Source organism: Crinia signifera, chromosome 8 (assembly GCF_055691185.1).
Source record: "Crinia signifera chromosome 8, ASM5569118v1, whole genome shotgun sequence".
Classification (NCBI taxonomy): domain Eukaryota; kingdom Metazoa; phylum Chordata; class Amphibia; order Anura; family Myobatrachidae; genus Crinia; species Crinia signifera.
This window is the reverse complement of record NC_139224.1, coordinates 95,829,375-95,856,808: the sequence shown is the minus strand read 5'-3', so window position 1 is coordinate 95,856,808 and position 27,434 is coordinate 95,829,375. Positions and strand designations below refer to the sequence as shown.

The following is a 27,434-nucleotide window of genomic DNA, read 5'->3' as shown; positions in this document are numbered from 1 at the left end:
GAAGGGTACTCAACGTTAGCGTTTCAGTCCTATCAGGACCGTCTTCAGGAGTTAGACAACAAGGGCATCCATTTGGGGTGAAGCACAGCGTGGACCACACAGCAGGTTCCTACAGCTAATGTACTACATTTTTTAATCAATAAAGTAATTTGGTGCTTTGCAAATTCCTTTTGCACAAAACAATTAACAATGGCAGGCTGCAATTTACATGATACAGTTATTGTCGTTACATACTATAAGTTACAAAGAACGTTTTTATTTTCGCAAGAGTAAATTTTCCACTTCAGGTAAAAATCCTTAATTTAGGGAAAGAGTACTTACTTTACAGAAAGAGTTCTTGGATTAAATTCGCAGGAGGAGATATGATCAGATATACATGTCATTGGTACAGATTGCTACTGTATAAATATGGAATCCATGCTAACCTTTACTTTTTTTTTAAATGCACTATTTTTTTTTTTAATCAATAAATTTATTTGGTGCTTTGCAAATTCCTTTTGCCTTTTGCACAAAAAAAATAACAATGGCAGGTGGCCATGTACATGATACAGTTATTGTCGGTACATACTGTGTTGCAAAGAATGGTTTTGTTTTCGCACAAGTAAATGTCCCACTTCAGGTAAAAGTCCTAACTTTAGGGAAAGAGTACGTACTTTAGGGAAAGAGTACGTACTTTAGGGAAAGAGTACGCACTTTATCTAAAGAGTACTTGGATTAAATTCCACACAAGCAGATCTTTTCGGTTATGCATGTCGTTGGTACAGATTGAGTTTGAAAGTCAATGCATGCTTCTGCACCTTCCCCCACAATCATTCCCATTGAGCCCACTGTTTACTGTAAACAGTATGTCTGTAGCAAAACACCTCCCCCAGCTCCTTTGTGCATAGTCACATGAGTAAGTGAAGAACTACTATAAATGTTGCAAAATGACTGTTCACCCTATTGTGTGTTTGTCCCTACATTGTGTACTCAATCCGGGATTGCAATTGCAGACAAAGCAGTGTTTTAACTTAATAAAGATACTGTATTTAGTATGCGCTATTCACATGGTACTGTATTGTTCCCATGCTACAGTAGGCACCTGCTGCCCTGTGGTACAGTTTGAAAGTCAATGCATGCTTCTGCACCATGCTTCTGCACCTTCCCCCATGATCACTCATTAGTAGAGACAGTATTATATGCAACATAAAAAGCTTGACATATGCATGCAAATATGCATGAAAAATACTTAAAATATGCATGAAAAGTGTTAAAATAAGCTACATTCAATAATAAAAAAAGTAATTTTTAACTTATTTATTTAAAAATTAGCATACAATTACTGTAGTTGCAAATAAACCTCCAAAAAAGGCCCACAGCATCTGCAGATGTCTCTAGTGCTGTTCACAGGAGTTTTTTTCTTCATGGCTGTTACAGCAGACTGCAGCAGCCAAAGCTTTTCTTGCATCAATATATGGACCCTCATCTCCAGCTGTCACAGTTAAAGGTTCTGATGGGGTCGTGTGGTGATCAGGGACTGGAGACGAGGCAGCAGCAGTAGGGTTAAAACGAGCGGGTTTAATAAAAGATTTCATACAGGGACTCAAATACTTCTTTGAGGAAAAGACAGGCAAAATAATAATAAATAACAAGGATGAATGTCCAGATAAAAATGATGAGGAATATCCAGATAACAATGAGGAGGAATATCCAGATAACAATGAGGAGGAATATCCAGATAACAATGAGGAGGAATGTCCAGATAACAATGATGAGAAATGTCCTGATAAAGAAGTGGGAAGATGGCAACAATAGTGGATCCGGTGACTGAAAGAATTATGAGGAATGGCTGACCTGAGGATGCTGGAGACGGATTCTTGGAAGTTCCAGGAGGAGTCAGGAGCCTTCCTGGAAGTGCACGGCACAGAAGACTGTTTGCACTGGCACTGAGCTACCTAGGCAGATCCCCTTTATGCAAAGAGGGCGGCTGCCATTGGCTGTCACAGTGAAACAGGTGAGAATACCTGACCTGGCCCAATCCCCTGTTTGCCCTCAAGCAAGATGGCAGCGCTGGCCTCCCGGCATCCATAGCCTTAGAGCGGGACCATGCTGCAGATTCCCATGTTGCCTTCAAACACTGCCGGACCTCTGCCTGCCGCCTCACCTGACATGGAGGCCTACACACGCCAGCCGGCAGCGGACACGGGCGGGTGAGTACAGTACCCGCCGTGTACCACCGTGTCGGCGTGTGACAGTACCCCCCTCTTTTCGGGTAACCTCAGGACGCTTGTGCTTCTTATGGGAATTCTTCAGAAAAAAGCCTTTAACGCGATTTGGAGCGTGTAAATCAGCTTGATCTACCCAGGAATTCTCCTCTGGTCCGAAAACAGCCCACTCCACCAGAAATTGATGCCGGGAGTTGCGATAACGAGAGTCTATGATTCCTTTGACTTCAAACTCTGCATCTTTCTCTGTATTGACTTTTGAGGGTCTGGGTACTTTCCTTTGGATGATGCTCAATGTTAAAGGTTTAAGAAGAGATACGTGGAAGGAATTGGATATCTTCATGGAAGATGGAAGTTGCAATCTGTAAGCCACCGGATTGATTACTTGAGTGACGGGAAATGGCCCAATAAAGTGTGGGGCAAATTTCATGGAGGGTACACGAAGACGAAGATTGTGGGTGGACAGCCATACTCGATCCCCTACCTGTAATGGTGGAACCGCCTTTCTTTTCTTGTCAGCTGCCCTTTTATATCTGGAAGAAGCTTGAAGAAGAGCTTTATGGACCTCAGCCCATATTTTTGCAAAACCATAAAGAGAAGAAGCAGCTGCGGGAACCTCTGGGGACGGCAGACTTGTTAAGTCAGGGGACAGTGGATGCTTGCCATAAACTGTAAAGAAAGGTGTGGTACCTGAAGAGGAATGGTAGGAATTATTGTGTGCATATTCTGCCCAAGGTAAAAGATCCTTCCATTCATCCTGAGAGGAGGACACGAAGAGTCGAATGAATGTCTCTAGATCTTGGTTGACACGTTCGGTTTGCCCGTTAGTCTAAGGATGGAAGGCGGTGGAGAATTTCAGTTTTACTTGAAGAGCAGCACATAGAGCTCTCCAGAATTTGGCGACAAACTGAACACCCCGGTCGGATATAATTTCTTTTGGCAGACCATGAAGCTTGAAGATGGACGATATGAAGAGTTGAGCAAGCACAGGAGCAGAAGGCAGGGACTTTAGGGGCACGAAGTGGGCCATCTTTGAAAATCTATCGACTATCACCCAGATGACAGTATACCCGCCAGATGGCTGTAGTTCGGATATAAAGTCCATCGAGAGATGCGTCCACGGTTCCATTGGGATGGATAGTGGTAGCAGAGCTCCAGCCGGAGGATTTCGAGAGGTCTTGTGCTGAGCACACTTGACGCATGATGACACAAAGTTTGTTACATCCTGCCGAATGGTCGGCTACCAATATGAACGCAGGAGAAATTGCAAAGTCTTTTGAATACAGGAATGTCCAGCAAAACGGGAGGTTGGGTGGCACAAAGAACTTGCCTGAAGGAGGTGTAGGATGAGGAGTGACATGAGCGAAGACTACTCGGTTAAGGATGGGCTGCTTTAGAGGTTCGGAGTCTGAACTGGCATCGAAAGAACGAGATAAAGTGTCAGCCTTGTTGTTTAAAACCCCTGGACGATACTTGATTTGGAAGTTAAATCATTCAAAGAACATAGCCCAGCGGGCTTGTCGAGAAGTGAGACACTGGACTCACTGAAAAGACTGTAATCTGGTGACGAGCCCCCTCCAACAGGTACCGCCACTCCTCAAAGGCTCGACGTTGTCGGTTCTTTTCTTCGAGGGAAATATGAGACCAGTTTATGTGCATTGGTTCTTATGTGGCAGAAGCAGTAGACAATCCACTTTTTACAGGAGGAGTAACAGCAGGGGAGGGACGAGGACAAAGCGATCAGAACGAGCTCTCTCCAGTTGTCGCTCTTGAATCCGCAGATCAACTTAATTGCACAAGGAGATTAGATATGTCAGGGTGGAAGGTGTATCACGGGTGGCCAATTCATCCTTGAGGCGACCGGCTAGGCCATTCCAGAAAGCAGAGACGAGGGCCTCTTCATTCCATCCTAACTCAGATGATAGCGTCTGGAATTGCACAACATATTGACCCACTGGTCTGCTATCTTGACGAATTCTCAGAATCTCTGTAGCTGCAGATGATACTCGACCTGGTTCGTCAAAGATTCGCTGGAAGGAAGTGATAATTATTAAGCAGAGCATCTGCTCGTTCCCACAGAGGCGAAACCCAATCCAGGGCTGGACCAGAGAGGAGTGAGAGGATGTAGGCCACTCGTGCCTTGGCAGTTTTGAAGTTGGATGATTGGAGAGTGAAGTGCACATCGCACTGATTTAAGAACCCGCGACATCCTTTAGGAGACCCATCATATTTGCTGGGGGTTGGCAGATGCAGATGAGGAGGAATAATAGACCCGGCTGGCAGCGTAGCAGAGGAACCTCCTGAAGGAGCTTATGATGTTGCTGCAGCAACTGGAGGAGCAGCTGGTGGAGAAGTCAGCGTTTGTAGGAATTGCGCCACTTGCCACTGTGAGGACTCCAACTTTTCCAGGCGGACCATGATGCCTTGCAATACATCTGCCAAAGATCCCTGCCAAAGATTTTCACCCGACTCCATCGGGTCAGTGCAAACTGTCACGGTTAAAGGTTCTTATGGGGTTGTGTGGTGTTCAGGGAATGGAGACGAGGCAGCAGCACTAGGGTTAAAACAAGCGGGTTTAATAAAAGATGTCATACAGGGACTCAAATACTTCTTTGAGGAAAAGACAGGCAAAATAATATTAAATAATAAGGATGAATGTCCAGATAACAATGATGATGTCACGACCACCATGGCTGCTACCCAGTTCCCCTGTGCTGTGCCTAGCCCTGGGTCCTGCATCAGCGTGTCGCCTACCCTGGCGCTCACCTCCATTCCTGTTCCTTGTACTGGTGGGGTGCATGTCACCACGTGGTGACAGTGGTGCTGTGTGCTCCGGTGCCATACAGGGCATAGGTGGCGTGAGACATGAGCCGCCATGTGTGTCTGTGCCTGGTTAGGCCTCTGTTTGGAAACGCCGGCAACTGCCCAGCTGCGCACACTCACCGCCGGCTGGTTTCTGTCGCCTCCGCTGGCGGCCGCCATCTTTTGGGATCCTGCAACCTGTACTGTGCGGCTCCACCTTCCTGTCAAATGGCTATCCAATCGCCGCACAGCTCACTCCTTAAGTACTGACTTGCCCTGCAAGACCGGCAGCCAGTACAATGATGTCCATGCCTAAGCATCATTGCTCACTCCTGGCTGTCTGTAGTAGTTACTACAGTTCCTGTGCCTCTGGTGAAGTTCTCTTCTATTCCTGCTGATCGTCTCACTGCTACACCTGTGTACCAAGGAACCTGCTGCCGCCAATACTGCCCCTCCCGCGATTCACGGACCTCCACAACCCCCCCTCACGCAATTCACTGACCCCGACAACCCCTCTCCTGCAATTTGCGGACCCCCTTTCCCGCAATTCAAGCCCCCACACCCCCACCCACGATTTGTGGACCCCCGCCCCTCCCGCTAATCGCAGATCCCCGCACACCCCCCTCCCACAATTTGCAGACCCCCTGACCCCCTTCCGGCAATTCCACCCCCCAGCGGACCCCCGCGACCCCGCTCCCGCATTTCACGTACCCCCGTGACAATGGGGGATCCTGTACTGCCACAAGCAGGTGCCGCCCCTAGGTGGGAAACCGGCCCTGGCTGCCGCGCTGCAGGTTCCCCCACGGTCCTCTGCACCAGCGCCACAACTTTTATCAATGTCTTGCCCACATACCACTATTATACAGCCTCCTGCTCTCATGCACTCCAGTGGGAGGAGACGCTCACCCACTGCCGGGAGCAGCATACTGTCCCACACCCTCCTCCAGTTCTAGGGATGCCCATCGACCATCAATGATTTCAAATAATCGATGGTTTATGGCCGATTTGAATACTTTTGTCATCGATGTGGGAGGACCAGATGGTTTCCCTACATCATGGCAACGGAGACCCGATCAAGTTTCACATTTTTTTAAGGTGCCGGGGCACGGAGCATAGCTCCACCCCCCACACCCAGAAGTTCCGCCACCAAGTTCTGATTGACCCAGGGCCTATTCAGTCAGATATAATGGATGACCATCGATAGCCAGGGCCGGTGTAAGGCAAGTAGATGCCCTAGGCAAAACTGCCCCAGCACCACCCCCCCTCGTCCCTGATCATAGCAGCGCTGGCTGCGTCTCACCCTTCATTACCCACATCCCGCTTTCCACTGCCGGTGTCTCATCCCCAGCCACCGGCGTATCACTCCCTCTCCTTGGGCGCAGCAGTGCAGGCATCTCCCTGCGTTGTGGTGCGCTGCCAAAGCAGGTGCCTTGAGCCGTGCTCACACGGAGCCCGCCCCAGACTCTCAGCGGCAGCAGCCCCCCAACTATGCCTGCCTCCCCCAGCACCAGTCCTCACTCGCCCGTACTCAGCCTTACCTATTAGCCTCCTCCACAGCCAGCAGCGGCTCCCCTCAGCGGCGGCTATCCCGCTGCTTAGTTCTTGCTCCTCGCCAGTCACCTCAACTCAATTGGCAGCGTGTGCTGACGCCCTCCAGTGGCCGGCGCCCTAGGCAAATGCCTAAAGCTGCCTAGTGGTGGCGCCGGCCCTGTCGATAGCTACAACAATCAATGGTTATCCAAGTAATATGTTACTACTATCGATGGCAGGGTGCAAAATCGCCATCAATGCCAACCATCGATGGCTTCTGCACCAATGCCTATCCCTACTCAGCAACAGCCAAAAACCTTTACTACCCCTCATGCCCACACACCTCTATCACTGCCCTGCCTCCTGTTCTCCTGCCCCGTAACTTCCGCCAGTGGGGACCCGCTCACCCTGTGTTGCCCACATTCCCCTATCATGTTTTACCACCCAGCCTCCTGCTCTCATGCACCCTAACCTCCCAGTAGGAGGAGACACTGACTCAGGGGCACCGTCCTGTACTCCTGTGCTGCCACGCTGGACCCTCACCCACGGGCAGAAGCTGCACAGTGTCCCCCACCCTCCTCTTTAGTCCCCCATATGCCCACACACCCCTATCACTACCAGCTTCCTGCTTTCCTGAACCGTAACTTCCACCACTGGGGAGTCGCTGATGCTGTGTTGCCCACATACCCCTATCATGCCTTATAGCCCAGCCTCCTGCTCTCATGCACCCTAACTCCCACCCAGTAGGAGGAGACACTGACTCTGGGTGGGAGTTAGGGGACACTGACTCGTCCTGTACTCCTGTGCTGCCACGCTGGACCCTCACCAACTGGCAGAAGCTGCACAGTGTCCCACAACCTCCTCCGCCAGTGGGGAGCCGCTGACTCAAAAACACCCTACTATACTATTGCACACACACACCTCAACAACACGCACGCACCCCCCCCCACACACCCACAAATGTCACTGTACCCTCCACACTATCAATGTACATCTTACTCTGTAACCGCTTTTTAATAAAACAAAACAATACACACCCCCTTCCAAATCATATGCTCTCTATTTAACACATTTCACCTATAACTCAAGTTGCAATACAGGGCATCTTTCATACAATTCTAACCATATTTCTCACAATACAAATGTTCACAAATTAAGGGGGCGCAGCCCCTTACGCCGGTGTGAAGAGCGCCTGTAGGGCACGATGAATCACCTAATATATATATATATATATATATATATATATATATATGTATATTTATATATATGTGTGTGTGGAAGAAAGGAAAAAAGCGCACTAGTGAGTATAATGAAGGTATAAAATTTACTCAAGTACATATGCTCACATACATCGAGAATTAGGACAATCAACTTGCCAGCAATATGGGGTACATCAACCGATAAGATGGAACAGGTTGAGACGTTACACCACAAGACCTCGGGACCTCTCACTCATTGCTGGAAGCGAATAGCCACAGATGTCAACCACGTCAGGAGTCTTAGCCACGCCCAATGCGTTTCGTCACCGTTGGACTTCGTCAGGGGTTGACATCTGTGGCTATTCGCTTCCAGCAACGAGTGAGAGGTCCCGAAGTCTTGTGGTGTAACGTCCCTGGATACAAGCTTACAAGTGCGGCGGTGAGAGCGGTCTGCCTTGGATGCTGGTTCCTGATACCATCTGACGTTCCCCGACCTGTTCCATCTTATCGGTTGATGTACCCCATATTGCTGGCAAGCTGATTGTCCTAATTCTTGATGTATGTGAGCATATGTACTTGAGTAAATTTTATACCTTCATTATACTCACTAGTGCGTTTTTTTTCCTTTCTTCCACAAGTACTGTATTGGATCCTTTGGTGAGGATCACCTAAAAGCGGCACACATCAAGAAATCACTTGATCCATTGATACAATCAGAGGACTTGTTGCGCTGGTATTTCTCTGTATCGTATATATATATATATATATATATAAGCACAAGAAGTGTATATAGAGAGCGCTAAATAAGAACCTCCACCTTAGTGTGTTATACAACAGTGGGTACAGATTTTTACAACTTGTAAAATGATTTTATTAAAACATAATGTAATCGATGTCAGACAGTATTGATGGTACATTTATGATACACGAATTCCAGATGAGTCGAGACCCAACGCGTTTCGTCGCTGTACGACTTCCTCAGGGATAATTGACTCGGTTTTTCTGAGCTTTGGAAGATATATGTAGAGTTTTTAAAAAAAAACTTTTGTTTGACGCTATGATGACATCCTTTGATGCCGGAAAGAGAGATCCTGCAGAAAGGCTAGATACGCTGTCCAAGATTGTAATGAATACCGGAGATGTACCTCTAGATCCTTTCCCGTGTCTGGCATTTGCTTACTGTACATGAACTGTCAGTTTTGAACAAGGGACTCACCTATGTCCCCACCAATGTTTCTAATGAATTTAATGACAAAGTGGATACTTACAAATTCTGCAGAAATCTACGTATTAAAGAACACTTTGCCAATTCAACTGCATCTATGGAAGACTGCCCTATACGTCCCAAGTCCATGTTTGACCCTGTCTCGAACAACCCGGCCATTAAATATTTCTCCAAAGAAATGGATCGTCATACATCGACACCATATATCAAGTCCCTGATTCATCGAAATCTCTCTCGTCTGGAGTTTCAGGCCCTTAAAGATCTAAGTGGCTATCAGGATATTACTATTCGCCCCGCCGACAAAGGCGGGGGTATAGTAGTCCAGAACCTGGAAGATTATAAAGTTGAAGCCTACAAGCAACTGGAAGATCCATGTGTTTATGAAAAACTCACGCAAGATCCGACCCAGAGATTCAAGAATGAATTAGATGTTATCCTATCTTCTGCCCGGGAGAAGAATCTGATATCCAAAACTACCTATGAGGCTCTGTCATCCGCTTTTCCACGAATTCCTGTTTTTTACCTTATCCCAAATCTGCACAAGGACCCCCTAAATCCACCAGGGCGGCCTATCATCGCTGCGAATTAATCCTTATACTATGTGGTATCCCAGTTCCTAGACTACTACCTCCAACCGGTTATCCAACAACAACCAACTTTTCTGAAGGACACTGTCTCCTTGTTGGAAAAATTAAAGTCCATCTCTCCCTTAAAGGGTCCACACTGGCTTGCCACCATTGATGTGGTAAGCCTCTATACCACCATTTCCCATTCTCGAGGATTGACTGCCACTTTCTCATTGATCTCCAACAGCCCTTATTATAAGGGACCTGACATCCCACTGTTTATGTCTTTGTTAGAGCTCACGCTCACCCGCAACTACTTCCTGTTTAATGGGGAGATTTTCAATCAGAAGCGAGGGTGTGCGATGGGTTCTTGCGTGGCGCCGAGCTACGCAAATGCATATATGTTTAGTGTGGAACAAAAAGTCTTTTTCTCCGATCCCGATATTGTGCAGCATCTCACGATGTTTTGTAGGTACATCGATGTTATCTGCATTGTGTGGTCAGGAGACAAAACATCGCTTGTTAATCTGCTTTCCAACCTTAACGATAAAGACATAGACACAAAATTTACTTTTGAATTTAGTGATAAACAAGTTCACTTTTTGGATGTCAACATTATGCTTGATCAAAATCTAATATCTACATCCCTGTATCATAAGAAAGTGGAAAGAAATACCCTCCTCCAGGGTGGTAGTTATCACCCGCCAGCATTGAAAAAGGGATTACCCTTTTCTCAATTTCTACGCATCTGGCGCATATGTACAGACCCCCAGGTAGCCGAGATTGAGATGGACGCTCTTTTAACTAGGTTTTTGGAGAGAGGCTACAGTAAATCCAGCCTTCTAGAAGCTAAAAACAAAGCTAAAAACCAACCGAATATCTGTCCCCCTAAATCAGTGGACCAGGATAGGGTTAAGAATAAAACCATTTTTCCTGTAAATTATGCCACACATGCAGAAGATTTGGTAAACAAGGCCAAAACTTTATGGCCTGTAATAAGTGGAGATTCTTCTTTACAAATGTTCAAAGACAAGCAAATCATGCCGGGGTACCGTAGGGGCAAAAATCTTAAACAATGGTTAGTTCATAACGATATTACTGACTTCAAAAATAATCCAGCCCCACACTTCCTCTCCCGCAAACCAGGCAACTTTCGCTGTCTGGGATGCATTACTTGCAGTGCTCTAGAAGTAGGCAACACATTTTCTCATCCTGCTTCAGGTAAAAAATTTCTCATCAGGTACCCTCTCACTTGTACCAGTACCTATGTAGTGTACTATTTAAAATGCCCGTGCGGGAAACTATATGTGGGCAAAACAATCCGCATATTTAAAGAGAGATTTAAAGATTTAGTCAGCTGAGACGCAACTGCTGCCGCACGAGGGAGGAGACATGGTATGTTTGCTATTTAAACTGTTTTCTTTGACACTGTTGTTGTATGTCCTGACGAAAGAGGTATTAAAGTGACCTCAGAAATGTTGACCGCAGCCGACATGGTGTAGTCTACATTATTTCATTGCGTCAGTCTCTGGAGTGCCGGCCTGGTCTATCATAGACCCATCTGCAATTATATATATATATATATATATATATATATATATGGTTGTGGGCCCGGCACTCCACTGCCGGATGAGTATATTGAGTACCCGGTGCCCTCCTGTTCTGGCTGGTCGGCCTTGGGTATACAGGTGGTTGGCGACGAGGGGAAGGACGCTGGAATACGGAGCACGCAAGGACTACCACAGGTGAACGTGCGCCAGGTAATGTAAAGGTGTTGGGGGCGGGTTCTTTGAGTGTGTGTATAAATTGTGTCACAATGTGTATAACATTGATCCCTGAGGAAGGGCATTGTCCGAAACATGTCGGACCAATAAAGGAGTTTTTTTTTCCACTTTAAAAAACCGAGAGTGCCGCCTAATACAACCACCTGTATATATATATATATATATATATATATATATATATATATATATATATATATATATATATATATATATATATATATATATATATATATATATATATATATATATATATATATATTATAAGATCGCACTCCATACAACAAATGAGCAACCACTGGGGTGACGTCCAGAACTTTCTTGACAAGAAAAAAGTCCATGTGTATATAAAGACCAAAAAGACTCACTCTCCAGACTGTTTCATGCAAAATAAAAGCTGTGTATTTGTATTCACATAGACATCAATATAAAAGAAGGGTACTCAACGTTAGCGTTTCAGTCCTATCAGGACCGTCTTCAGGAGTTAGACAACAAGGGCATCCATTTGGGGTGAAGCACAGCGTGGACCACACAGCAGGTTCCTACAGCTAATGTACTACATTTTTTAATCAATAAAGTAATTTGGTGCTTTGCAAATTCCTTTTGCACAAAACAATTAACAATGGCAGGCTGCAATTTACATGATACAGTTATTGTCGTTACATACTATAAGTTACAAAGAACGTTTTTATTTTCGCAAGAGTAAATTTTCCACTTCAGGTAAAAATCCTTAATTTAGGGAAAGAGTACTTACTTTACAGAAAGAGTTCTTGGATTAAATTCGCAGGAGGAGATATGATCAGATATACATGTCATTGGTACAGATTGCTACTGTATAAATATGGAATCCATGCTAACCTTTACTTTTTTTTTAAATGCACTATTTTTTTTTTTAATCAATAAATTTATTTGGTGCTTTGCAAATTCCTTTTGCCTTTTGCACAAAAAAAATAACAATGGCAGGTGGCCATGTACATGATACAGTTATTGTCGGTACATACTGTGTTGCAAAGAATGGTTTTGTTTTCGCACAAGTAAATGTCCCACTTCAGGTAAAAGTCCTAACTTTAGGGAAAGAGTACGTACTTTAGGGAAAGAGTACGTACTTTAGGGAAAGAGTACGCACTTTATCTAAAGAGTACTTGGATTAAATTCCACACAAGCAGATCTTTTCGGTTATGCATGTCGTTGGTACAGATTGAGTTTGAAAGTCAATGCATGCTTCTGCACCTTCCCCCACAATCATTCCCATTGAGCCCACTGTTTACTGTAAACAGTATGTCTGTAGCAAAACACCTCCCCCAGCTCCTTTGTGCATAGTCACATGAGTAAGTGAAGAACTACTATAAATGTTGCAAAATGACTGTTCACCCTATTGTGTGTTTGTCCCTACATTGTGTACTCAATCCGGGATTGCAATTGCAGACAAAGCAGTGTTTTAACTTAATAAAGATACTGTATTTAGTATGCGCTATTCACATGGTACTGTATTGTTCCCATGCTACAGTAGGCACCTGCTGCCCTGTGGTACAGTTTGAAAGTCAATGCATGCTTCTGCACCATGCTTCTGCACCTTCCCCCATGATCACTCATTAGTAGAGACAGTATTATATGCAACATAAAAAGCTTGACATATGCATGCAAATATGCATGAAAAATACTTAAAATATGCATGAAAAGTGTTAAAATAAGCTACATTCAATAATAAAAAAAGTAATTTTTAACTTATTTATTTAAAAATTAGCATACAATTACTGTAGTTGCAAATAAACCTCCAAAAAAGGCCCACAGCATCTGCAGATGTCTCTAGTGCTGTTCACAGGAGTTTTTTTCTTCATGGCTGTTACAGCAGACTGCAGCAGCCAAAGCTTTTCTTGCATCAATATATGGACCCTCATCTCCAGCTGTCACAGTTAAAGGTTCTGATGGGGTCGTGTGGTGATCAGGGACTGGAGACGAGGCAGCAGCAGTAGGGTTAAAACGAGCGGGTTTAATAAAAGATTTCATACAGGGACTCAAATACTTCTTTGAGGAAAAGACAGGCAAAATAATAATAAATAACAAGGATGAATGTCCAGATAAAAATGATGAGGAATATCCAGATAACAATGAGGAGGAATATCCAGATAACAATGAGGAGGAATATCCAGATAACAATGAGGAGGAATGTCCAGATAACAATGATGAGAAATGTCCTGATAAAGAAGTGGGAAGATGGCAACAATAGTGGATCCGGTGACTGAAAGAATTATGAGGAATGGCTGACCTGAGGATGCTGGAGACGGATTCTTGGAAGTTCCAGGAGGAGTCAGGAGCCTTCCTGGAAGTGCACGGCACAGAAGACTGTTTGCACTGGCACTGAGCTACCTAGGCAGATCCCCTTTATGCAAAGAGGGCGGCTGCCATTGGCTGTCACAGTGAAACAGGTGAGAATACCTGACCTGGCCCAATCCCCTGTTTGCCCTCAAGCAAGATGGCAGCGCTGGCCTCCCGGCATCCATAGCCTTAGAGCGGGACCATGCTGCAGATTCCCATGTTGCCTTCAAACACTGCCGGACCTCTGCCTGCCGCCTCACCTGACATGGAGGCCTACACACGCCAGCCGGCAGCGGACACGGGCGGGTGAGTACAGTACCCGCCGTGTACCACCGTGTCGGCGTGTGACAGTACCCCCCTCTTTTCGGGTAACCTCAGGACGCTTGTGCTTCTTATGGGAATTCTTCAGAAAAAAGCCTTTAACGCGATTTGGAGCGTGTAAATCAGCTTGATCTACCCAGGAATTCTCCTCTGGTCCGAAAACAGCCCACTCCACCAGAAATTGATGCCGGGAGTTGCGATAACGAGAGTCTATGATTCCTTTGACTTCAAACTCTGCATCTTTCTCTGTATTGACTTTTGAGGGTCTGGGTACTTTCCTTTGGATGATGCTCAATGTTAAAGGTTTAAGAAGAGATACGTGGAAGGAATTGGATATCTTCATGGAAGATGGAAGTTGCAATCTGTAAGCCACCGGATTGATTACTTGAGTGACGGGAAATGGCCCAATAAAGTGTGGGGCAAATTTCATGGAGGGTACACGAAGACGAAGATTGTGGGTGGACAGCCATACTCGATCCCCTACCTGTAATGGTGGAACCGCCTTTCTTTTCTTGTCAGCTGCCCTTTTATATCTGGAAGAAGCTTGAAGAAGAGCTTTATGGACCTCAGCCCATATTTTTGCAAAACCATAAAGAGAAGAAGCAGCTGCGGGAACCTCTGGGGACGGCAGACTTGTTAAGTCAGGGGACAGTGGATGCTTGCCATAAACTGTAAAGAAAGGTGTGGTACCTGAAGAGGAATGGTAGGAATTATTGTGTGCATATTCTGCCCAAGGTAAAAGATCCTTCCATTCATCCTGAGAGGAGGACACGAAGAGTCGAATGAATGTCTCTAGATCTTGGTTGACACGTTCGGTTTGCCCGTTAGTCTAAGGATGGAAGGCGGTGGAGAATTTCAGTTTTACTTGAAGAGCAGCACATAGAGCTCTCCAGAATTTGGCGACAAACTGAACACCCCGGTCGGATATAATTTCTTTTGGCAGACCATGAAGCTTGAAGATGGACGATATGAAGAGTTGAGCAAGCACAGGAGCAGAAGGCAGGGACTTTAGGGGCACGAAGTGGGCCATCTTTGAAAATCTATCGACTATCACCCAGATGACAGTATACCCGCCAGATGGCTGTAGTTCGGATATAAAGTCCATCGAGAGATGCGTCCACGGTTCCATTGGGATGGATAGTGGTAGCAGAGCTCCAGCCGGAGGATTTCGAGAGGTCTTGTGCTGAGCACACTTGACGCATGATGACACAAAGTTTGTTACATCCTGCCGAATGGTCGGCTACCAATATGAACGCAGGAGAAATTGCAAAGTCTTTTGAATACAGGAATGTCCAGCAAAACGGGAGGTTGGGTGGCACAAAGAACTTGCCTGAAGGAGGTGTAGGATGAGGAGTGACATGAGCGAAGACTACTCGGTTAAGGATGGGCTGCTTTAGAGGTTCGGAGTCTGAACTGGCATCGAAAGAACGAGATAAAGTGTCAGCCTTGTTGTTTAAAACCCCTGGACGATACTTGATTTGGAAGTTAAATCATTCAAAGAACATAGCCCAGCGGGCTTGTCGAGAAGTGAGACACTGGACTCACTGAAAAGACTGTAATCTGGTGACGAGCCCCCTCCAACAGGTACCGCCACTCCTCAAAGGCTCGACGTTGTCGGTTCTTTTCTTCGAGGGAAATATGAGACCAGTTTATGTGCATTGGTTCTTATGTGGCAGAAGCAGTAGACAATCCACTTTTTACAGGAGGAGTAACAGCAGGGGAGGGACGAGGACAAAGCGATCAGAACGAGCTCTCTCCAGTTGTCGCTCTTGAATCCGCAGATCAACTTAATTGCACAAGGAGATTAGATATGTCAGGGTGGAAGGTGTATCACGGGTGGCCAATTCATCCTTGAGGCGACCGGCTAGGCCATTCCAGAAAGCAGAGACGAGGGCCTCTTCATTCCATCCTAACTCAGATGATAGCGTCTGGAATTGCACAACATATTGACCCACTGGTCTGCTATCTTGACGAATTCTCAGAATCTCTGTAGCTGCAGATGATACTCGACCTGGTTCGTCAAAGATTCGCTGGAAGGAAGTGATAATTATTAAGCAGAGCATCTGCTCGTTCCCACAGAGGCGAAACCCAATCCAGGGCTGGACCAGAGAGGAGTGAGAGGATGTAGGCCACTCGTGCCTTGGCAGTTTTGAAGTTGGATGATTGGAGAGTGAAGTGCACATCGCACTGATTTAAGAACCCGCGACATCCTTTAGGAGACCCATCATATTTGCTGGGGGTTGGCAGATGCAGATGAGGAGGAATAATAGACCCGGCTGGCAGCGTAGCAGAGGAACCTCCTGAAGGAGCTTATGATGTTGCTGCAGCAACTGGAGGAGCAGCTGGTGGAGAAGTCAGCGTTTGTAGGAATTGCGCCACTTGCCACTGTGAGGACTCCAACTTTTCCAGGCGGACCATGATGCCTTGCAATACATCTGCCAAAGATCCCTGCCAAAGATTTTCACCCGACTCCATCGGGTCAGTGCAAACTGTCACGGTTAAAGGTTCTTATGGGGTTGTGTGGTGTTCAGGGAATGGAGACGAGGCAGCAGCACTAGGGTTAAAACAAGCGGGTTTAATAAAAGATGTCATACAGGGACTCAAATACTTCTTTGAGGAAAAGACAGGCAAAATAATATTAAATAATAAGGATGAATGTCCAGATAACAATGATGATGTCACGACCACCATGGCTGCTACCCAGTTCCCCTGTGCTGTGCCTAGCCCTGGGTCCTGCATCAGCGTGTCGCCTACCCTGGCGCTCACCTCCATTCCTGTTCCTTGTACTGGTGGGGTGCATGTTCCCGCACTGTCACCACGTGGTGACAGTGGTGCTGTGTGCTCCGGTGCCATACAGGGCATAGGTGGCGTGAGACATGAGCCGCCATGTGTGTCTGTGCCTGGTTAGGCCTCTGTTTGGAAACGCCGGCAACTGCGCAGCTGCGCACACTCACCGCCGGCTGGTTTCTGTCGCCTCCGCTGGCGGCCGCCATCTTTTGGGATCCTGCAACCTGTACTGTGCGGCTCCACCTTCCTGTCAAATGGCTATCCAATCGCCGCACAGCTCACTCCTTAAGTACTGACTTGCCCTGCAAGACCGGCAGCCAGTACAATGATGTCCATGCCTAAGCATCATTGCTCACTCCTGGCTGTCTGTAGTAGTTACTACAGTTCCTGTGCCTCTGGTGAAGTTCTCTTCTATTCCTGCTGATCGTCTCACTGCTACACCTGTGTACCAAGGAACCTGCTGCCGCCAATACTGACTGGACAAGGTTAGCCCCCCAAAGGGGTATTATCTTTCTCCTCAATCCTGACGGTTATTCTCCACGGTTACTCCTGGTTCTGCAGCCACGATCCAATTCAGCAAGGACATTCAAACTTCATCATTTAATCTTCATCCAACCATCCCATTATTCTTCCAATCATCCAATTGTTCTTCCAACCATCCAATCTTCATTCAATCCTCCAATTGTTCTTCCAATCATCCAATTGTTATTCCAACCATCCAATCTTCATTCAATCATCCAATTGTTCTTCCAATCATACAATTGTTATTCCAACCATCCAATATTCATCCAATTATCCAATCCTCATTCAATCATTCAACTCTTTATTCAATCATCCAATTCTTCATCCAATCATCCAACCCTAAGATCAATCATCCAATTCTTCAATCAATCCTCCAATACTTCTTTCAATTACCAAGCATCTCCATCCTCTTCAATAAAGTATTGTATTATTGATTTTTATCATTCCATAACGTACAGTATATTATTGTGCCAGACACTTTTTAAATAATGGGCTGGGTTATGTGCCTAAAGGTGGTCATACACGCTGCAATTGCAGAGTGCGATGCGGTTTGCGCTCCCGCGGGCATCGCATCGCACAGTACAAAAAGTATGTGCTGCACACACTTTTTGTACTGCTTTGGGATCGCATCGCACACACATTGCATGCATGCCGTGCGATGTGATCTAGCCCATAACGTATGCGATTCTCGCATCGTGTATGGGCACCATTAGTGCCTGCAACATTTTGCGGACACAGCACTGAGATGGTGTATGCATACATGTACATGCACCCGAGATCCTCCATAGGATTGCATGTTGCATACGCTCCCACAATCGGGCTGCAGCTTGTTGCATTGGCAATGTGAAAGGGCGCAAAATTTATGGTTTGCATGAGGGCGAAGGACACCCTAGCACCGGCCCTGGTGCCCGGGAGAACTTACGCAAGTTCTGACTGACTGCGCTATTTCCATAGCTTAAGCTTATTCCATAGCTACGGTAACTGAAAAACGTCTATCAGTACTCTATCCATAAACTACTGAGATCGCATTGCATGGATTGCATGGCACTAATGTGACCATGCACAGAGTGGCTGGGGGAGGTGTTTTGCTACAGACATACTGTATACAGTAAACAGTGGGCTCAATGGGAATTAATGCTAATGAGTGATCATGGGGGAAGGTGCAGAAGCATGCATTGACTTTCAAACTCAATCTGTACCAACGACATGCATAATCGAACAGATCTGCTTGTGTGGAATTTAATCCAAGTACTCTTTCCCTAAAGAATGTACTCTTTCCCTAAAGTACGTACTCTTTCCCTAAAGTTAGGACTTTTAACTGAAGTGTGAAATTTACTTGTGTGGAAAAAAAAAACATTCTTTGCAACACAGTATGTAACGCCATTAACTGTATCATGTACATGGCCACCTGCCATTGTTATTTTTTTTGTGCAAAAGGCAAAAGAAATTTGCAAAGCACCAAATACATTTATTGATTAAAAAATGAAAAAAAAAGTAGTACAAAAAATTGTGCCCCACTTTGGCTCGAACCAGTATTGCTGCTACAAGTATACAGTAACTGTGTCTTTAACTGCTAGGCCACAGAAACCTGTGATTTCAGCTGCTCCATTGGTGTACAATATACTGTATAGTCAAGTATGAGACATGCCCAGTAGATTGCACTGTTTTCATGGCGCAGTACAGCATAATGATAGACACCTCCGTAAATAATATACCATGTGAAAGTTTCCAGCATTAGTAAAGGTTAGCATGGATTCCATATTTATGCAGTAGCAATCTGTACCAACAACATGTATAACTGATATCTCCTCCTGCAAATTTAATCCAAGAACTCTTTCCTTAAAGTAAGTACTCTTTCCCTAAATTAAGGATTTTAACCTGAAGTGGAAAATTTACTCTTGCGAAAATAAAAACGTTCTTTGTAACTTACAGTATGTAACGACAATAACTGTATCATGTAAATTGCAGCCTGCCATTGTTAATTTTTTTGTGCAAAAGGAATTTGCAAAGCACCAAATTACTTTATTGATTAAAAAAATGAAAAAAAAAAATAAAAAAATTGTACGTTTAAAAAAAAAAACGGTACCACACTGGATCGAACCAGTATTGCTGCTAACAGTATACAGTAACTGTGTCTTAAACCACTAGGCCACAGAAACCTGTGATTTCATTTGCTACATTGGTGTACAATATACTGTACAGTCAAGTATGAGACATGCCCAGTAGATTGTGCTGTTTTCATTATGTCGCAGTACAGCATAATGATAGACACCTCCGTAAATAATATACCATGTGAAAGTTTCCAGCATTAGTAAAGGTTAGCATGTATTCCATATACCAACAAAATGTATAACCAAACAGATCTGCTTTAATTTAATCCAAGTACTCTTTCTCTAAAGTACTGTAAGTACTTTTTGGTACTTGTGAGTTATCCGGACGCCCGATTTCAAAATCGGGTCGGATCGGGCACATCGCATCGCATCGCATGCGACCATCGGATGCGATGCGATGCGATGCGATGCGATGACCCGATTTTTCCATAGGAATCAATGTTAAAATGGACTGAGTCCATTTTAACATGGAATTCAATGGGAAAAAGGGGTCCTTTTCATACCCCTACTATCCAAGTGGGCATGGAGTTGGATATAAACCTGTGGCGAGCGTAGCGAGCCACCGAGCCCGAAGCGTTGCGAGCGTAGCGAGCCCCGCGAGGGGACACGGAATACCGTCCCCTCGCGGGGCTCGCTTCGCTCGCCACGCTTCGGGCTCGGTGGCTCGCTACGCTCGCCACAGGTTTATATCCAACTCCATGCCCACTTGGATAGTAGGGGTATGAAAAGGACCCCTTTTTCCATAGGAATCATTTTAACATTGATTCCTATGGAAAAATCGGGTCATCGCATCCGATGGTCGCATGCGATGCGATGCGATGCGATGCGATATCGCATCGCATCGCATCTGATTGTATGCCTTAACTTAAGGCATACAATCAAAAAATCGGGCGTCCAGATAACTCACAAGTACCTACTTTTTCCCTAAAGTAAGGACAAAATCTGAAGTGGGAAGTTGGACAAATATGTAGTGGGAAGTTGCGTGGCAGCCTGACATTTCGTTTTGTAGAAGACAGATTTTTTTTTCTTTTATAAAGTGAAGAATGTTGATTGGCCAGCTTCTCACAGATCAATGTCAACTGCAACATCATTCAGCACCGTAGTCTTAACGTGGAACATTTGTCACCCAGTGGTCAAACTATGTATTACATGGTGTGGGACATAACGCAGGACATAATGCAATCTACAACTCGCGACTCAGAGACCTCAAAAGCGCGTTGTAAACCACGATGTACTTGGGCATAACTGTATACACATATATATATATATACACATATATATATACACATATATATACACATATATATATATATATACACACATACACATATATATATATACACATACACACATATATATATATATATATATATAGTCCAGGAATCCGCACACACATCCAGGTTCTAGTAGGTCAACTGTGGGGTGCTCCCCAGGGAAGATAAGTTCCATAAATATTCCAAAGTCCTGATTATTAAACCAGAGAGGGCACTCACCAATTTGCAGATAAAATAGATGCTTTAATAGAGGTCAAGGTTCATGGTCGACGTTTCGACCCCCGAGGGGTCTTTGTCAAGACAAGGTATGCTTTACAGTGTGTCTCCCAGGTAGGTCCAAGCATATACTGAGCCTGCCAGGGTACCACATATATACCATAGCCAATCAAGGGAGAAAACACCCACTAATTCATTAATGATCAGGTGCAGTGAGCAACTCTGATAGGTCACAGTCATTAGTCTGCGCCTATAACGTGAATCGGCAACCAACCACCGTCTAGCCGTAAGATAATAAACACAAACACTCAACAAGCATATAATAAAACACAAGAGAGGTAAGCTGGAGATATACACTACCGTTACCGCCGGGATCGTGTGGAGAAGACGCTGCCGCAGCATCATCAGTGTCCAGGGCCGCACGCTATCACACACGGCACCCGGACCCGGAAGCTTGCGTGTCAGCTGCGTTCCACGAGTCCCGAGCGGCGGATTGGGTAGTAGGGTCAGCTGGGTATAGGCACGTGATCTCCATACATCCGGAGTTAGCGCTTGCGGTCCATTCGCCTGTCGCTTGCGTGTCACTAGTGCCAATATGTTTATTATCGTTTCAAAAGGGGACATACTTATAACGGAAAAACGTACAACATAAAACATATATAAATCGGCAATATTAAGTCAAAGTTCAGCTTATATTCAGCTGTTATGTTGAATCACCACGTCCATACTGTGTGGTCAGTAAAGGCTGCCGAAAGCCAATCGTCATCAAATCAAAATCCAACTAAAGACACACTTGAAAAATAAAAACGAACAACATATAACATATATATATCCAGGGATGAATGTCTCTTTCCCTTGGACCAATAACTCAGTCACTTACATAACACTAAAAAAGTTGGCACAGGAGGGGTTGCATCAATTCACGTATAGGGATGGGGGAAGAGGGGTCAAAATTATATATTGGGACAATCTATGCCTATCTGGCTAGGCCAGGTACTGATGGGTGCACCATGGCAGTCTGTACAAATATCACACAAATAGCAGTCAAATAACAAAATATGCATCTAATATAAAATGATCCCATATGTCACCCCGCATGTCATTAAACATTGGCATTAGCAGGGTGCCAGGTGGGATCAGTCTCCAGAACAGTTGTATACCACTCATATTGACTATTGCAGGAACACATTAAGGGGGTTATTCTCATTCAACCCGTTAGGGTCGATGGTGTTAAGCGTGTAAATCCATCGTGCTTCCTTCTTTTTAAGGAGTAATTCTCTGTTGCCACCTCTGGGTGGTTTGGGCACATGGTCAATTAACATGCACCGAAGAGATGCTGTCTGGTGCTTAAGCTTGAGGAAGTGGCGGGCGACTGGTTTATCGGAGTTACCAGTTTCGATGGCAGATCTTATAGAGAGTCTGTGATTCGCCATTCGATCACGGAAATTACGGGTCGTCAGTCCGATGTAATAAAGTCCACAGGGACACGTGAGCATATAGATCACGTGGTCCATTGTACATGTGAGTTTGTATTTAATTTTTATCTTTTTGCCAGAGTGTGGATGGGCAAAAGAAGATCCAGTGAGCATCGCTCTACATGTGATACATGATGTACATTTGAAACACCCAACTCTATTGCTTTGTAGCCAGGAATCCGTGGTGGGAGATGGTTGTATAAAAGGGCGCATCAGTAGCTGTCGCAAGTTGGGTCCTCTCCTATATGCATTCATCGGTGGTGGTGTGCGCTCCAATTTAAGTGCTGGGTCTGTAGTCAATAACGGCCAATATTTTTTGATGACTTTGTTGGCAGTGTTGGAAGTGTGATCATATGTGCTCACGTAGGTCATCCTTTCCCTCTTTTTATGATGCTGCTCAGGTCGATGGCTCTCTGTGTATCGTTTGTATGCCTTGTGGATACATCTGTCAACCGTTCTGGTGGTGTACCCTCTCTGGAGGAATCGATCCCTCATTTCATGCTTAGGATCAATTCTTCCTCTGAACAAGCCTCATTACAAATGAATGAAATGAGGGATCGATTCCTCCAGAGAGGGTACACCACCAGAACGGTTGACAGATGTATCCACAAGGCATACAAACGATACACAGAGAGCCATCGACCTGAGCAGCATCATAAAAAGAGGGAAAGGATGACCTATGTGAGCACATATGATCACACTTCCAACACTGCCAACAAAGTCATCAAAAAATATTGGCCGTTATTGACTACAGACCCAGCACTTAAATTGGAGCGCACACCACCACCGATGAATGCATATAGGAGAGGACCCAACTTGCGACAGCTACTGATGCGCCCTCTTATACAACCATCTCCCACCACGGATTCCTGGCTACAAAGCAATAGAGTTGGGTGTTTCAAATGTACATCATGTATCACATGTAGAGCGATGCTCACTGGATCTTCTTTTGCCCATCCACACTCTGGCAAAAAGATAAAAATTAAATACAAACTCACATGTACAATGGACCACGTGATCTATATGCTCACGTGTCCCTGTGGACTTTATTACATCGGACTGACGACCCGTAATTTCCGTGATCGAATGGCGAATCACAGACTCTCTATAAGATCTGCCATCGAAACTGGTAACTCCGATAAACCAGTCGCCCGCCACTTCCTCAAGCTTAAGCACCAGACAGCATCTCTTCGGTGCATGTTAATTGACCATGTGCCCAAACCACCCAGAGGTGGCAACAGAGAATTACTCCTTAAAAAGAAGGAAGCACGATGGATTTACACGCTTAACACCATCGACCCTAACGGGTTGAATGAGAATAACCCCCTTAATGTGTTCCTGCAATAGTCAATATGAGTGGTATACAACTGTTCTGGAGACTGATCCCACCTGGCACCCTGCTAATGCCAATGTTTAATGACATGCGGGGTGACATATGGGATCATTTTATATTAGATGCATATTTTGTTATTTGACTGCTATTTGTGTGATATTTGTACAGACTGCCATGGTGCACCCATCAGTACCTGGCCTAGCCAGATAGGCATAGATTGTCCCAATATATAATTTTGACCCCTCTTCCCCCATCCCTATACGTGAATTGATGCAACCCCTCCTGTGCCAACTTTTTTAGTGTTATGTAAGTGACTGAGTTATTGGTCCAAGGGAAAGAGACATTCATCCCTGGATATATATATGTTATATGTTGTTCGTTTTTATTTTTCAAGTGTGTCTTTAGTTGGATTTTGATTTGATGACGATTGGCTTTCGGCAGCCTTTACTGACCACACAGTATGGACGTGGTGATTCAACATAACAGCTGAATATAAGCTGAACTTTGACTTAATATTGCCGATTTATATATGTTATATGTTGTACGTTTTTCCGTTATAAGTATGTCCCCTTTTGAAACGATAATAAACATATTGGCACTAGTGACACGCAAGCGACAGGCGAATGGACCGCAAGCGCTAACTCCGGATGTATGGAGATCACGTGCCTATACCCAGCTGACCCTACTACCCAATCCGCCGCTCGGGACACGTGGAACGCAGCTGACACGCAAGCTTCCGGGTCCGGGTGCCGTGTGTGATAGCGTGCGGCCCTGGACACTGATGATGCTGCGGCAGCGTCTTCTCCACACGATCCCGGCGGTAACGGTAGTGTATATCTCCAGCTTACCTCTCTTGTGTTTTATTATATGCTTGTTGAGTGTTTGTGTTTATTATCTTACGGCTAGACGGTGGTTGGTTGCCGATTCACGTTATAGGCGCAGACTAATGACTGTGACCTATCAGAGTTGCTCACTGCACCTGATCATTAATGAATTAGTGGGTGTTTTCTCCCTTGATTGGCTATGGTATATATGTGGCACCCTGGCAGGCTCAGTATATGCTTGGACCTACCTGGGAGACACACTGTAAAGCATACCTTGTCTTGACAAAGACCCCTCGGGGGTCGAAACGTCGACCATGAACCTTGACCTCTATTAAAGCATCTATTTTATCTGCAAATTGGTGAGTGCCCTCTCTGGTTTAATAATCAGGACTTTGGAATATATATATATATATATACATATATATATATATATATATATATATATATATATATATATATATATATATATATATATATATATATAGGTATGATCCCAGGACCTATGGTCCGCAAGAAACAGGCGGCACTCAGTCAGGTATAAAGGTACAAACCATATTTATAAAGCAAATAAATTATCCATGCAGCGTCATGTCAACGTTTCAAGACCTGTGCGGTCTTTTCATCAGGACATGTGCTTAAAGTGCATAAGTGCTGTGCAAATGAAAGAGCAGAGCGGTGGGCTCTCTTACCTTTATCTAGCAGCTATCAGTGTGTGTCCACTGGAGAACGCCGGTGTCTGCGTGCCGTGTTCCCGGGATTCTCGTTCCGCCCTGTCCCATCACATGGCCGTTGCTAGGATACAATGGATAGCAACGGCCATGTGATGCAACAGGGCGGAGCTAGAATCCCAGAAGCACTTGGACTTTACTATTATTTCTCTTGAGATCAGTTATACATTAGGCCAGTGGGTCTCAAACTGTGTACCATGGTACCGGGGGGTTGGCTTAGGGGTGCAGGGGTGCTCAGGTTGATGGTCCAGGACCAACTCAAATGGTCAATGTAACTGGTAAAACCAGCTCTTCTCGCAGCCAATCAATAAATATGTGGACAAACTGAAGCAAATCTTGTCCCTCACTACATAATTAAAGTGAACATAAACAGAATTAATGTAATTATCATTTTATTTCTCAATAAAACTTGTGGCCTAAAGGACAGGGACGTGCAGTCAGGGGAGGCAGGTGAGGCAGTGCATCACCTGTCATTAATGAGCAACATAATAAAATGATACATAGAAAATACGGTACTCTTTACCTAGAACGGCGCCCACGATTGAAATCGCGGGCATCGCGGGTAAAATCGCGGTAATCGCGGGCATCGCGGGTAAATCGCGGGTAAATCGCGGGTACATCAAAATCGGGTACCCGCGATTACCGCGATTTTCCCATAGAGAACAATGTTAAAAAGCCTGATTGACCGCGATTTTAGCGTTAAATGCCTCAATGCCCGCGATTTTCCCATAGGAATCAATGTTAAATGGGCTACAGAGCCCAAATAGCCCCAATTAACCCTTAAATGTCCCCCCAATTTTTGTACGCCACCCCACGATCCACGCCAACCCGAAGCGTGGCGAGCGCAGCGAGCCCGCGAGGGGCGGCGGTACGCGTCCTACGACCTTTTCATGCCCTACTATCCACGTCGGCGTGGAGTTGAGAATAGAATAGTGTGGCGAGCGCAGCGAGCCACCGAGCCCGAAGCGTGGCGAGCGCAGCGAGCCCCGCGAGGGGACGCGGATACCTTCACAGGTAGACGCGTCCCCTCGCGGGCTTCACAGGTGTCCGGGTCGCCACGGACACCTGTGAAGCCCGCGAGGGGACGCGCTTACCTGTGAAGGTATCCGCGTCCCCTCGCGGGGCTCGCTGCGCTCGCCACGCTTCGGGCTCGGTGGCTCGCTGCGCTCGCCACACTATTCTATTCTCAACTCCACGCCGACGTGGATAGTAGGGCATGAAAAGGTCGTAGGACGCGTACCGCCGCCCCTCGCGGGCTCGCTGCGCTCGCCACGCTTCGGGTTGGCGTGGATCGTGGGGTGGCGTACAAAAATTGGGGGGACATTTAAGGGTTAATGGGCTCTGTGGCCCATTTAACATTGATTTCTATGGCCAAATCGGGTGGATTGAGGCATTTAACACTAAAATCGGGTCCATCGCGGCTTTTAACATTGCTTCCTATGGGAAATCGGGAGCATCGCGTCGCGGGCATCGCGGGTACGTTTATGGCCGGCCGCGACGCGACCGACGCGATTTTTCAGGTTTAACATGGTTTTCAATGGGAAAATCGCGGGCATCGCGTCGGTCGCGTCGCGGGCAGGCATAAATGTACCCGCGATGCCCGCGACGGGCGCCGTTCTAGGTAAAGAGTACCGAAAATACTTATGACACATAATGTGTCATAAGTACAGTTTATGCTGTATATTATTATAATCATTTCACCCCATTTTCTTTTTTTTTAAATGGTTTGGGAGGCACCAAGTGCAGTGCCTCCCGCTGGCAATGTAAAAGTACAGAAATAGGGGGCGGGAAGTGAGCGGGGCCAAGCACCGCGCTGTCAAAGCCCATTGAAAAAAGGTGTATAAGCGGCACCTCGAGCAGCGCCTCAGTGACAGGGACATGCTTTCTGCCTACATGAAGGTACGCCCCTGTCACTGAGGCAGATGTGATTGGGCAATCACATCTGCCTCAGTGACAGGGTCGTCGTGCTTTCATATAGGCAGAAATCGCATGTCTCTGTCACTGGGGCACTTCCAATGCCATTTCTACAGGCGGGCGGTGGCACTGGCTCTTACAACTGTGCCTACTCTCCTTCCTACCCTCACCTTCCGTTTCAGCTCCGCACCGCTTCTTACGGTATGTCCATAAGCAGGGAGACCATGGAAGCCTGCTGGGAGCAGCTATGATGTACTGCTCCCAGCTTCCTTGTCTGCGTGTCTGCGCGCCGTGTGACTGCAGTGC

At 45.8% G+C, this 27,434-nt stretch overlaps 1 protein-coding gene across 10 annotated transcripts in view; it reads right to left on the bottom strand.

Moving 5' to 3' along the window:
• LOC146026277 (complement factor H-like) overlaps positions 1–27,434 on the bottom strand; it is a 960,333-nt gene that overhangs the window by 553,822 nt on the left and 379,077 nt on the right. The gene's annotated exons all lie outside the window — the stretch shown is intronic.